This window comes from Rutidosis leptorrhynchoides, chromosome 1 (genome assembly GCF_046630445.1).
Source record: "Rutidosis leptorrhynchoides isolate AG116_Rl617_1_P2 chromosome 1, CSIRO_AGI_Rlap_v1, whole genome shotgun sequence".
Lineage (NCBI taxonomy): Eukaryota > Viridiplantae > Streptophyta > Magnoliopsida > Asterales > Asteraceae > Rutidosis > Rutidosis leptorrhynchoides.
The window spans coordinates 541,969,232-541,982,982 of record NC_092333.1 but is presented as its reverse complement, the minus strand read 5'-3'; positions in this window follow the sequence as shown (position 1 = coordinate 541,982,982).

The following is a 13,751-nucleotide window of genomic DNA, read 5'->3' as shown; positions in this document are numbered from 1 at the left end:
GAATCAGCCATACAAGACAACTTTCCTGATGAATATCTTTTGAAGATAGATTATAATGAAATTCCATGGTTTGCAGACTATGCAAACTACTTAGTATGTAGATTCCTTGAAAAAGGATTGTCGTACCAAAAACGAAAGAAATTCTTCAGTGATATAAAACACTATTTCTGGGAAGATCCACATTTGTTTAAAAGTTATCCAGATGGAATAATACGCCGATGTGTATTCGGAGATGAAGCTAGTAAAATCTTAAACCATTGTCACACAGGACCAACAGGAGGGCATTATGGGCCTCAACTCACAGCAAGAAAAGTTTACGATACTGGATTCTATTGGCTTACAATTTACAAAGATGCGCACCTTCTTTGCAAATCCTGTGATGCTTGTCAAAGGGCCAGAAAAATAAGTCAACGTGATGAAATGCCACAAAATGTCATTCAAGTATGTGAAGTATTTGACATTTGGGGTATTGACTTTATAGGTCCATTTCCAAAATCTCATAATAATCTATATATTCTCGTAGCCATTGATTATGTTTCTAAATGGGCGGAAGCACAAGCTCTCCCAACTAACGATGCACGAGTTGTAGTCAACTTTTTAAAACGTCTTTTTGCAAGGTTTGGAACAGCGAAAGCTTTAATAAGTGATCGGGGAACTCATTTCTGTAATAATCAACTTGAGAAAGTTCTCAAAAGATATGGAGTAACTCATAAAATCTCCACTGCATATCATCCACAAACAAGTGGACAAGTTGAAAATACCAACTGAGCTTTAAAACGTATTCTAGAAAAAACTGTACGATCAAATCCGAAGGAATGGTACATAAAATTGGAGGATGCACTCTGGGCTTTTAGAACAGCCTACAAAACTCCAATTGGAACCACACCTTTTAGACTCGTTTATGGAAAAGCATGTCATCTTCCAGTAGAAATTGAACACAAAGCATTTTGGGCTTTGAAGACATGTAATCTTGATTTACATGAAGCTGGACATCAACGGTTAAATCAATTAAACGAATTAGAAGAATTAAGACATGAAGCATACGAAAATTCGTTAATCTATAAGGAAAGAATGAAGAAATGGCATGATAAAAGAATCAGAAGTTCAAAAGAATTTAAAGAAGGAGACAAAGTTCTTCTTTTCAATTCACGATTCAAGCTATTTCCTGAAAAATTGAAATCAAGATGGTCTGGACCATTTATAGTCAAAAGAGTTTTCCCATACCGAACAGTAGAATTAATAAATTCAAATGGGATTGAATTTAAGGTTAATGGTCACAGAGTTAAACATTACATAGATAGTCCGATGGAAGTCGACAACGAAGATAATCACAATTTCGATACCACAGCTAACTAAGTGTGGGGAGAATCAAGTCTTTAAAGGATAATATGTATTTCTGTTAGAGTTAGATTTTCTGTTTTCGTGTAGTTCTCGAAAATGGAACCCGAATGGTCTTTCCCTAGCAGACCCTAAAGAACTAGTCTTCTCCCCCCATTCTGAATTTTTATTTTTTTAGGTTTTTCAAAATGAAGACTTCCTGTGAACTAAACCATGGTCTAATGCTACACGCTTTGATCACTAAACGTAATAATGACACACTTCCAAGTGAAATAGTATCATTAATCAGAGGTAAATTGGACGGAGTAAGAAAAGAATCCAGATGCGAAGATAATAAGTTACAATTTGGTAAAGGAAAATCAAAATCCGCAGCGAAAAGAAGAGCACGACACCTTGAAAAATGTCACAAATGCGGAAAATGGTCACACGAAGGTAAATGTTCAAATAATCAAACCTATTCAAACACCGAATTTGTTACTTTATGCAGAGATGGACCGTTCATATGTTTAGAAGAAAAAACATTAAATGCTCGAGGTTACGCCTATGTAGCCATAGAAAACCAATTAGTCCGACTATCTTATGAGTGGGCTAGAGCATATCACTAAGAAATATATTTCACAGGTAAGTCTGTACTGTTTTTATTTTTATTTTTAACCTTTTGATAATAAACGCTAATTTGTTCGCTATAAAGTATTAAATTGGTATTCAATGAAATTAGGTCTTGCGACCGAAATTGTTGATATCATACAAAAATTTATTACATCACTGCGAAATTTACCGTTTATTCTTAAGGTATAAATATCTTTAATTAATCAAACTCAAAATATTTCAAAAATTCATCATGAGTTAAATTAGGTTATGGAACCGAAATTACTTTACCGAAGAGAGGGGCGTATATTTTTGATAATATTTGATTGATTAAAGTGGGATAAAAGCCAAAAAGATTTTTAATTTTATTTTTACCATGTTTTTAAAATTAATATATAAATATTAAATTAATATTGTGCAATTTTTATATTAATATATTTAAAATTGTAAATATTTGAAAAATTACTATTTTTAATATAAGTTTGTATGTATAAAAACAAAAATTAAATTTAAGTTTGGTGTGAATTTTTAATAATATGAATTTTTAATTTTATGCATTTTAAATTTAAGTTTGGTGTGAATTTAAAAACAAAGATTTACTTTATTTCGCTAAGTTAAAAATATGATTTTTAAAATTCGTCGTGAGTTGAAGACTAGGTCTTTGAACCGAAATTGCTTTACCAGAGGGCGGGACGAGAAATTTTATTATCATTATTTTTAATCTTATTAAATTAAAGTATGCCAAAAACATTAAAAAAACTCAAAAATCTTTGCTTTTAAAACCGCGCTTTAAATTGACAAATTTTAAAATTTTGTCAAGGGACGGACTAAGACATCGTTCCGAAACGACCTCGTCCTAAACAACAAGGGAAACAAAATTTTAAAATTAATTAATTAATTATTTTATAAGTTAAGGTTTTTATTAAAAAAAAAAAAATCAAACTCCGCGAGTCGCGGAGTTTGTAAAGGGAAAGTGCCGCGACTCGCGGAGGGTCTAAAATCCAGAAAAAAAATAATAAGGGATCGATCAGACCAGTCCCCAACATAACAACACCCAAAAACTGCGAAAAACACACGAAAAAAGCTTCCCAAATTCGCAATTTTTAGCCATTTTTCATCAAATCTTTCACAAAATCATGTTGAAAAGGATGCTATCAAGGAATTACTCAAGAAAAATGGTAAATTTCTACACCTAAACACCATTTAATTCGAAAATTAGTGTTCTTGAGCAATTTTATACCCAATTCGATTTTGATGCTTTTTAGTGTAATTATGCTTAAATTGCTTATGTATTATGCTTGTATAACTTAGATTGATGCTATTTAACATGATTAGAAGCCTTAAACTTCAAATTTTGAGTAATCTAGGGTTTGTGTTCTTGAGCAAAATTGGGGCTTTTTGATATAAACAGGTTATGGCCGATTTTTGTCATGAATTATTGCTAAATTAAGTAATGTAACATGTTTAGGTAGTTAAATGATACAAACTTTGAGCCTAAACATGATTTTTGAGAATTAAAGTGGACTTTTTCAAGTCTAAAATTCATGAACTTGATTTTTGAGAGATAATGCCATTTGAAACTTGTTTAATTACTAATAATGATTATTTTGACATGTTATTTGAGTTGAATGCTTATGAACTTGGCGAACATTTTCGTATATGCTTATTTGAAAAAGTGTAGATTTGATAAAAATATGAAAATGAGCATAAGTTTGATATAAATTGAACATGTCATTGTAATTATTTTGATTGATGATTTTGCTGAAACTAATGCATATTTGGATGCACAAAAATTGTGTTTGATGTGTTTTGCAGACTAAAAGGGGTGAATCTTCATCCTAAGCTCGCATTGCTCCTCCTGAGAATGCGGAATAACAGGATGTTGATAACCATTACAAACAAGATATACCTCATCCAGTTATGACATTTTCAGATATGCACGTGGAAGATTTGCACCCGAATTTGAGATTAGACAGACGTTGGATAGATTATCCAAAATACCAAAGGGGCTTGCACACTCTTCATTCTAAAGCTGTTGAAGTACCTAGGGTAATAAAATGGAAACCATTAGAGGTATGGTAATTCTACTTTTAACGATTGGGTACGATTATTCAACATGCGTAGACCTGTATATAAAGTATGGTGTGAAGAATTATTGTGTAGTATAGAAATAAATGATCGGGTAGCTAGTTTAACCGATCAAACTTTTGTTAGATTTTTGTTTGGAGGTTCGATGCGCCACATGTCTCTACTAGACATGGCTCAGGCCTTACGTATATATACGCCTGGGGAGCTAGCATCTGCTGATTGTCGAGGGTTGATATTAAATGGTAGAAAGATTGATGAAAATTTTGATACGCATGGTGTATGGAGTCAAATGACTAGCCATCACCGTTTTAAAGGGAGAAATTACTCTTATTTGGATATAGATAGAGCTGAGTTAAGAGTAATTCACAGGTTTCTAGCGAACTCGATTACACAGCGAGGTAAAAATAAGGAAAAGGTAAATGAACAGGATTTGTTTTACCACATGTGTATTCGAGACCCACAAAGCGCTGTAAGTATACCTTATTGTGTGGGTTATTATTTATCAGCTATGGTTAGGGGGATGAGACCGCACAGTATAATAGGAGGTGGTATATTTATTACATTAATTGCTGATTATCTCAATGCGGATATAAGTCGGGGGGATTATTAATCGAAGAACCAGAACCCCACGATACAATTGGTTTAAATGTATATCATGGTGCTAAGGTTTTGAAGAGGCGAAATAACGCCGCAGTACAATATAATGGAGGACATCCACAGGTTGAGAGAAATCAACAGCCAGGTAATGCGGGAGGGGGAAATGAAATGACAGAAATGCAAAGGTTTATAGCTTCACAAGAGTATGAAAATGCTAGACATCGAGCATTTGAAGATTGGCAAATTCATCAAAACCACATCATAGCTCATTGCCAACATATAGGTAGACACTATATTCCTACTCCAAAGCCCGTATTTCCTCCCTGGTCTATAGAGATTCAACCACCGTATCCTACTTATAACCCAGCTGAAGCATTTTATAACACATACGGTTATGTATGGAACCCCTACTGGTATCAGTATCAACCCTAGTTTATTTAGTTTTATTTATTTTATTTTTATAATGTTACTACATTTAACACTTATGTTGATATTGTAATAGTTTTTATAATTTTCTAAATTTTATTATTAGATTTTAATAATTTTTGAATGTGGGGTAATATACCAAACTTCAAAAATATGTATATATGTTTGCAGTTTATCTTATGTACACAACAGGGTAAAACAACGCATTTTCAAAGACTGGTATTAAGTTCAGCAAAAGCAAATAATTTTGATGACAAGATGCAAAATATATGTGAAATAACAACAAGACGGAATGAACAAATGATGTGCACCATTTATCATTCAACACAAACAACAATATGTTTGGAAACTTTGGTAAAATTTAATCATTTTTCTATGCTAATCACCCTCAATAATTTAAATTGTTACTGATTTCTTGCAAATGAGGGCATTGCAAGATCTTAAGTGTGGGAAGGGGGTTAAATTCTTTCGGATTTTAAAAACTTTTATTTAAAGACTTGGTTACCATTAAAAGTACTAGTAACGCAGTAGTTGTATTAGAATCTAGTGCTCTCTGATAATAAAGAACAGCCCTAGTCTTATATACTGACTACCCAATTCTAGTAAAAATTTTCAAAATTTTCAATTAAATGAACTCAAAATCATGTTTATACATATTTATGAACGATAAAACTAGGTGTTAACACCGAAATTATTGTTACCTTGGAAAGGACATAAATTGAGAAACAAACCAAAATGATAGAATTCATTTAAAATGGAATAGAGGACAATAAAAAGGCAAATAAAAGAAAATAAAAGCCAAGTGTGGGAAAATTTACCAAGTTATTTTAAACATATGTCACATATTTCTGTAACAAATAATTAAAGATACTTTTGCTTTGGACTAAACTAAACAGTTTTACCCGATTTACTGTAAGAAAGATGGATCTACACGATGAATCAATTCCATCATTAAAAGGAAGTAAAGTCTTCCGAAAAAGAAACGCGCTTCTTGATTTAGGTCATGAAGTTGTCGTTCAGACCAGCTGTAGGTTGACGAAAAACCTAGAAAAGTCATCACTAAAATCAGCAGGAAATCCACGGACCTCAGCATAAAACAGGGTCGCCAAGTGGTCAGACCTATCCTAACCATGAGAGGATCTGTCTCGTACAATGGGGGGACACCGTGCAAATTAGCTTGATAAGACTAATGAATCAGATCCTCAGAAAGGATAATCTCCTTAAAGATCAAAAATCAGCTTTTTAGACTGATATTACTCAATCCTAGAGATTGACCTTAAAGATTGAGAATTACAAACTCATGAAATTCAATGATATCTAAACTCGAGCTTGAACGAGAAAATATGTTGATCAAAATTTCAAACCGATTTGTTTTCTGAAAACCTATTTTCAATGCGTTCATGACCATTGAACGTAAAATCCTAGGAATTCACCTGGAATTCATTAGGTCACCTGAACCAAATCGGGTGTCAACCGTAAGAACGGTGGTTGCATAGCATGGTCGAAGACAGGACCTTGTGCCAGACCGGAAAATTATAAGGGTGAGCTTTACTATTGTTCCTACAAAGGATAGTAATTGCGTCCAACACGTTATAGACCATAATTAAAAGTATGTCAGGGAACATTGCCTTAATAGTTGTTTGTTCAACGCTTTCCTTTACAACCGGACGGTAGTTTACCGATAGGTAATATACGGGACAAGTATACTGGACGTGTTGCTTTCCTAATACAAGGTTAGCAAGTGGGTGACACAAAACCACAAGTTTTGAGCTAAAATTTTCAAATCTGAAACCCACCAAACCCACAAAAATATTTTGCAAACACCGGTGAAGGGTTATTCCGGAAAACTTATCTAGGGTAAAAGCTAGAATGAAATTTTCAAAAGATCAAATGTTTTCATAAAGATCCAATTTCCTTAAAGGATCTAAATTTTATAGTCATGTGGGACTGTAAACCACATCGTTACTACCATTGTTTATACCACCGTAAAGAAATCACGGATGTACAAAGTGTGAAGAATAAAGAAGTGATTCTAGTATTTCAAGACTATATTGCTTGAGGACAAGCAACGCTCAAGTGTGGGAATATTTGATAATGCTAAAAACGAACATATATTTTTATAGCATTATCCCTCAAGAAAGACAAGCTTTTAGTTGCAATTGTTCTATTTACAAGTGATGTTCGTTTAAATAATAAAAGGTGAAGACAAAAGACATATTCGACGAATTGAAGACAAAAACGACCAAAAACTCAAAAGTACAAAATACAATCAAAGAGGTTCCAATTATTGATGAGAAACGTCTAAAAATTATAAAAGTACAAGATTCAAAACACAAAGTACAAGATATTAAATTGTACGCAAGGACGTTCGAAAATTCAGAACCGGGACATGAGTCAACTCTCAACGCTCGACGCAACGGACCGAAAGTTATAAATTAATTATGTATATAAATATAATATAATATATAATTAATTATATAAATTATATATTTATATTATATTTATATATTAAATTCCGTCGGCAAACAAAGATCCAAATTGGAGTGAGCTGTAAAAGCAAACTCCGCGACTCGCGGAGTTTGAAGAAGAAAAAGACCGCGACTCACGGAGTCTCCCTGGACAAAAATGCCTATAGAAAAATATATGTCTTTCTTGAGTAATTCCCCGGCAGCGGCGCCAAAAATACTTGATGCTTAAAGCTAAGGGGTATAAAATACTATTAAATTTTAGTAGGAAATACTTTTAAATACGATACAATTTTACACAAGATATTTATTTATTTAAAGAATGGATATACTTAAACCTTGCTACAACACTTATAGGCAGTGTACCTAATCGTACAGTAGTGTAGTTTTTAGTAAGTCCGGTTCGTTCCACAGGGAAAAATCTTTAACCTAAGCTTAACGCTATATTAGTTTTAATTTATAAAAATACAAATATATAAATAAGTAATATTATTATTATAAAAGGGGGTTTTTACCGTTTAATGACCGGTTTGTCGATTTTAAAAACTTTAGTCGCAGTTAAAACCTAATGTAAAATATTAAAAATAAATACAAGACTTAATTTAAAGCGTAAAGTAAATAACGATAATGAAATTGTGATAAATAAAAGTGCGATAAAATAAACTTGCGATAATTAAAAAGTACGATAATTAAAAGTTCAATTAAATACAATGACAATAAATAAAAGTACGATAATTAAAAGTGCAATTAAATATAAAATAAAGAAAATTAAATATGAAATAAAAGAATTATGCTTATTTAAACTTCCGTAATCATGATGTTTGACGTGTTGATTTTAGTTTTATGCCCATGGGCTAATTGTCCTTTGTCCTGGATTATTTAATATGTCCGTCTAGTTTTTGTCTATAACAGTCCATCAGTCATAAATATAAAGTGCGAGTGTCCTCGTCAAATTATCCTTATACTCGAAGTTAAATATTCCAACTAATTGGGGACTTAAACTGTAACAAGGTTTTATTACTTTGTTTAATAATTACACCAGGATATCGACTGTGTGTAACCCAAGGTTTTAAAACTTTGTTATCAATTATGCCAAGTGTCCTTGTACATAATTTCACCCCTGTTTTAATAATTTCATAGACTGTTAATCCATTCCCGTGTCCGGTTAAATGAACGATTATTCGTACATATAAATACCCCGCCCATCATGTCCGATCGAGTGTTTATGGTTATTTATAGGGACGTCCAATTGTAAATATTTATATTAAAATTAACAAAATATCATTTAGTTAAAAAAATATAAAGCCCATTAATAGACCATAGTCTAATTTTCACAAGTGTCGTTCTTTTGTCCAAACCCCAATTATGGTACAAAGCCCAATTACCCAATTTTAGTAATTAGCCCAACATCATGATTACTTCGATTTAAATAAGCATAATAATAACTTAGCTACGAGACATTAAATTAAAAAGGTTGAACATAACTTACAATGATTAAAAATAGCATAGCGTTACACGGACAGAATTTCGACTTACACCCTTACAACATTCGCTAACATACCCTTATTATTAGAATTAGAATTAAAATTAAAATTAAAATTAAAATATAAATTATATATATATATACATATATATTTACGTATATAGATAGAGAGGATGGATATATGGATATTGTTTACGATCAAAATGCGTTAGCTTTTATAGGCATTTTTGTCCAGGTTATCTTCGCGAGTCGCGGTCTTTTTCTTCTTCAAACTCTGCGAGTCGCGGAGTTTGCTTTTACAGCTCACTCCAATTTGGATCTTTGTTTGCCGACGGAATTTAATATATAAATATAATATAAATATATAATTTATATAATTAATTATATATTATATTATATTTATATACATAATTAATTTATAACTTTCGATCCGTTGCGTCGAGCGTTGAGAGTTGACTCATGTCCCGGTTCCGGATTTTCGAACGTCCTTGCGTACAATTTAATATCTTGTACTTTGCGTTTTGAATCTTGTACTTTTGTAATTTTTCGACGTTTCTCATCAATAATTGGAACCTCTTTGATTGTATTTTGTACTTTTGAGCTTTTTGGTCGTTTGCGTCTTCAATTCTTCGAATCTGTCTTTTGTCTTCACCTTTTATTATTTAAACGAATATCACTTGTAAATAGAACAATTGCAACTAAAAGCTTGTCTTTCTTGAGGGATAATGCTATAAAAATATATGTTCATTTTTAGCATTATCAAATATTCCCACACTTGAGCGTTGCTTGTCCTCAAGCAATATAGTCTTGAAATACTAGAATCACTTCTTTATTCTTCACACTTTGTACATCAGTGATTTCTTTACGGCGGTATAAACAATGGTAGTAACGATGTGGTTTACAGTCCCACATGACTATAAAATTTAGATCCTTTAAGGAAATTGGATCTTTATGAAAACATTTGATCTTTTGAAAATTTCATTCTAGCTTTTACCCTAGATAAGTTTTCCGGAATAACCCTTCACCGGTGTTTGCAAAATATTTTTGTGGGTTTGGTGGGTTTCAGATTTGAAAATTTTAGCTCAAAACTTGTGGTTTTGTGTCACCCACTTGCTAACCTTGTATTAGGAAAGCAACACGTCCAGTATACTTACCCCGTATATTACCTATCGGTAAACTACCTTCCGGTTGTAAAGGAAAGCGTTGAACAAACAACTGTTAAGGAAATGTCCCCTGACATACTTTTAATTATGGTCTATAACGTGTCGGATGCAATTACTATCCTTTGTAGGAGCAATAGTAAAGCTCACCCTTATAATTTTCCGGTATGGCACAAGGTCCTGTCTTCGACCATGCTATGCAACCACCGTTCTTACGGTTGACACCCGATTTGGTTCAGGTGACCTAATAAATTCCAGGTGAATTCCTAGAATTTTATTTTCAATGGTCATGAACGCATTGAAAATAGGTTTTCAGAAAACAAATCGGTTTGAAATTTTGATCAAAATATTTTCTCGTTCAAGCTTGAGTTTAGATATCATTGAATTCCATGAGTTTGTAATTCTCAATCTTTAAGGTCAATATCTAGGATTGAGTAATATCAGTCTTAAAAGCTGATTTTTGATCTTTAAGGAGATTATCCTTTCTGGGGATCTGATTCATTATTCTTATCAAGCTAATTTGCACGGTGCCCCCCCATTGTACGAGACAGATCCTCTCATTTTTAGGATAGGTCAAACCACTTGGCGACCCTGTTTTATGCTGAGGTCCGTGGATTTCCTGCTGATTTTAGTGATGACTTTTCTAGGTTTTTCGTCAACCTACAGCTGGTCTGAACGACAACTTCATGACCTAAATCAAGAAGCGCGTTTCTTTTTCGGAACACTTTACTTCCTTTTAATGATGGAATTGATTCATCGTGTAGATCCATCTTTCTTACAGTAAATCGGGTAAAACTGTTTAGTTTAGTCCAAAGTAAAAGTATCTTTAATTATTTGTTACAGAAATATGTGACATATGTTTAAAATAACTTGGTAAATTTTCCCACACTTGGTTTTTATTTTCTTTTATTTGCCTTTTTATTGTCCTCTATTCCATTTTAAATGAATTCTATCATTTTGGTTTGTTTCTCAATTTATGTCCTTTCCAAGGTAACAATAATTTCGATGTTAACACCTAGTTTTATCGTTCATAAATATGTATAAACATGATTTTGAGTTCATTTAATTGAAAATTTTAAAATTTTTTTACTAGAATTGGGTAGTCAGTATATAAGACTAGGGCTGTTCTTTATTATCAGAGAGCACTAGATTCTAATACAACTACTGCGTTACTAGTATTTTTTAATGGTAACCAAGTGTTTAAATAAAAGTTTTTAAAATCCGAAAGAATTTAATCCCCTTCCCACACTTAAGATCTTGCAATGCCCTCATTTGCAAGAAATCAGTAACAATTTAAATTATTGAGGGTGATTAGCGTAGAAAAATGATTAAATTTTACCAAAGTTTCTAAACATATTGTTGTTTGTGTTGAATGATAAATGGTGCACATCATTTGTTCATTCCGTCTTGTTGTTATTTCACATATATTTTGCATCTTGTCGTCAAAATTAGTTGCTTTTGCTGAACTTAATGCCAGTCTTTGAAAATGCGTTGTTTTACCCTGTTGTGTACATAAGATAAACTGCAAACATATATACATATTTTTGAAGTTTGGTATATTACCCCACATTCAAAAATTATTAAAATCTAATAATAAAATTTAGAAAATTATAAAAACTATTACAATATCAACATAAGTGTTAAATGTAGTAACATTACAAAAATAAAATAAATAAAACTAAATAAACTAGGGTTGATACTGATACCGGTAGGGGTTCCATGCATAACCGTATGTGTTATAAAATGCTTCAACTGGGTTATAAGTAGGATACGGTGGTTGAATCTCTATAGACCAGGGAGGAAATACGTGCTTTGGAGTAGGAATATAGTGTCTACCTATATGTTGGCAATGAGCTATGATGTGGTTTTGATGAACTTGCCAATCTTCAAATGCTCGATGTCTAGCATTTTCATACTCTTGTGAAGCTATAAACCTTTGCATTTCTGTCATTTCATTTCCCCCTCCCGCATTACCTGGCTGTTGATTTCTCTCAACCTGTGGATGTCTTCCATTATATTGTACTGCGGCGTTATTTCGCCTCTTCAAAACCTTAGCACCATGATATACATTTAAACCAATTGTATCGTGGGGTTCTGGTTCTTCAATTAATAATCCCCCCGACTTATATCCACATTGAGATACTCAGCAATTAATGTAATAAATATACTCCTATTATACTGTGCGGTCTCATCCCCCTAACCATAGCTGATAAATAATAACTCACACAATAAGGTATACTTACAGCGCTTTGTGGGTCTCGAATACACATGTGGTAAAACAAATCTTGTTCATTTACCTTTTCCTTATTTTTACCTAGCTGTGTAATCGAGTTCGCTAGAAACCTGTGAATTACTCTTAACTCAGCTCTATCTATATCCAAATAAGAGTAATTTCCCCCTTTAAATCGGTGATGGCTAGTCATTTGACTCCATACACCATGCGTATCAAAATTTTCATCAATCTTCCAACCATTTAATATCAACCCTCGACAATCGGCAGATGCTAGCTCCTCAGGCGTATATATACGTAAAGCCTGAGCCATGTCTAGTAGAGACATGTGGTGCATCGAATCTCCTAACAAAAATCTAATAAAAGTTCGATCGGTTAAACTAGCTACCCGATCATTTATTTCTATACTACACAATAATTCTTCACACCATACTTTATATACATGTCTACGCATGTTGAATAATCGTACCCAATCGTTAAAAGTAGAATTACCATACCTCTAATGGTTCCCATTCTATTACCCTAGGTACTTCAACAGCTTTAGAATGAAGAGTGTGCAAGCCCCTTTGGTATTTTGGATAATCTATCCAACGTCTGTCTAATCTCAAGTTCGGGTGCAAATCTTCCACGTGCATATCTGAAAATGTCATAACTGGATGAGGTATATCTTGTTTGTAATGGTTATCAACATCCTGTTGTTCCGCATTCTCAGGAGGAGCAATACGAGCTTGGGATGAAGATTCACCCCTTTTAGTCTGCAAAACACATCAAACACAATTTTTGTGCATCCAAATATGCATTAGTTTCAGCAAAATCATCAATCAAAATAATTACAATGACATGTTCAATTTATATCAAACTTATGCTCATTTTCATATTTTTATCAAATCTACACTTTTTCAAATAAGCATATACGAAAATGTTTGCCAAGTTCATAAGCATTCAACTCAAATAACATGTCAAAATAATCATTATTAGTAATTAAACAAGTTTCAAATGGCATTATCTCTCAAAAATCAAGTTCATGAATTTTAGACTTGAAAAAGTCCACTTTAATTCTCAAAAATCATGTTTAGGCTCAAAGTTTGTATCATTTAACTACCTAAACATGTTACATTACTTAATTTAGCAATAATTCATGACAAAAATCGGCCATAACCTGTTTATATCAAAAAGCCCCAATTTTGCTCAAGAACACAAATCCTAGATTACTCAAAATTTGAAGTTTAAGGCTTCTAATCATGTTAAATAGCATCAATCTAGGTTATACAAGCATAATACATAAGCAATTTAAGCATAATTACACTAAAAAGCATCAAAATCGAATTGGGTATAAAATTGCTCAAGAACACTAATTTTCCGATTAAATGGTGTTT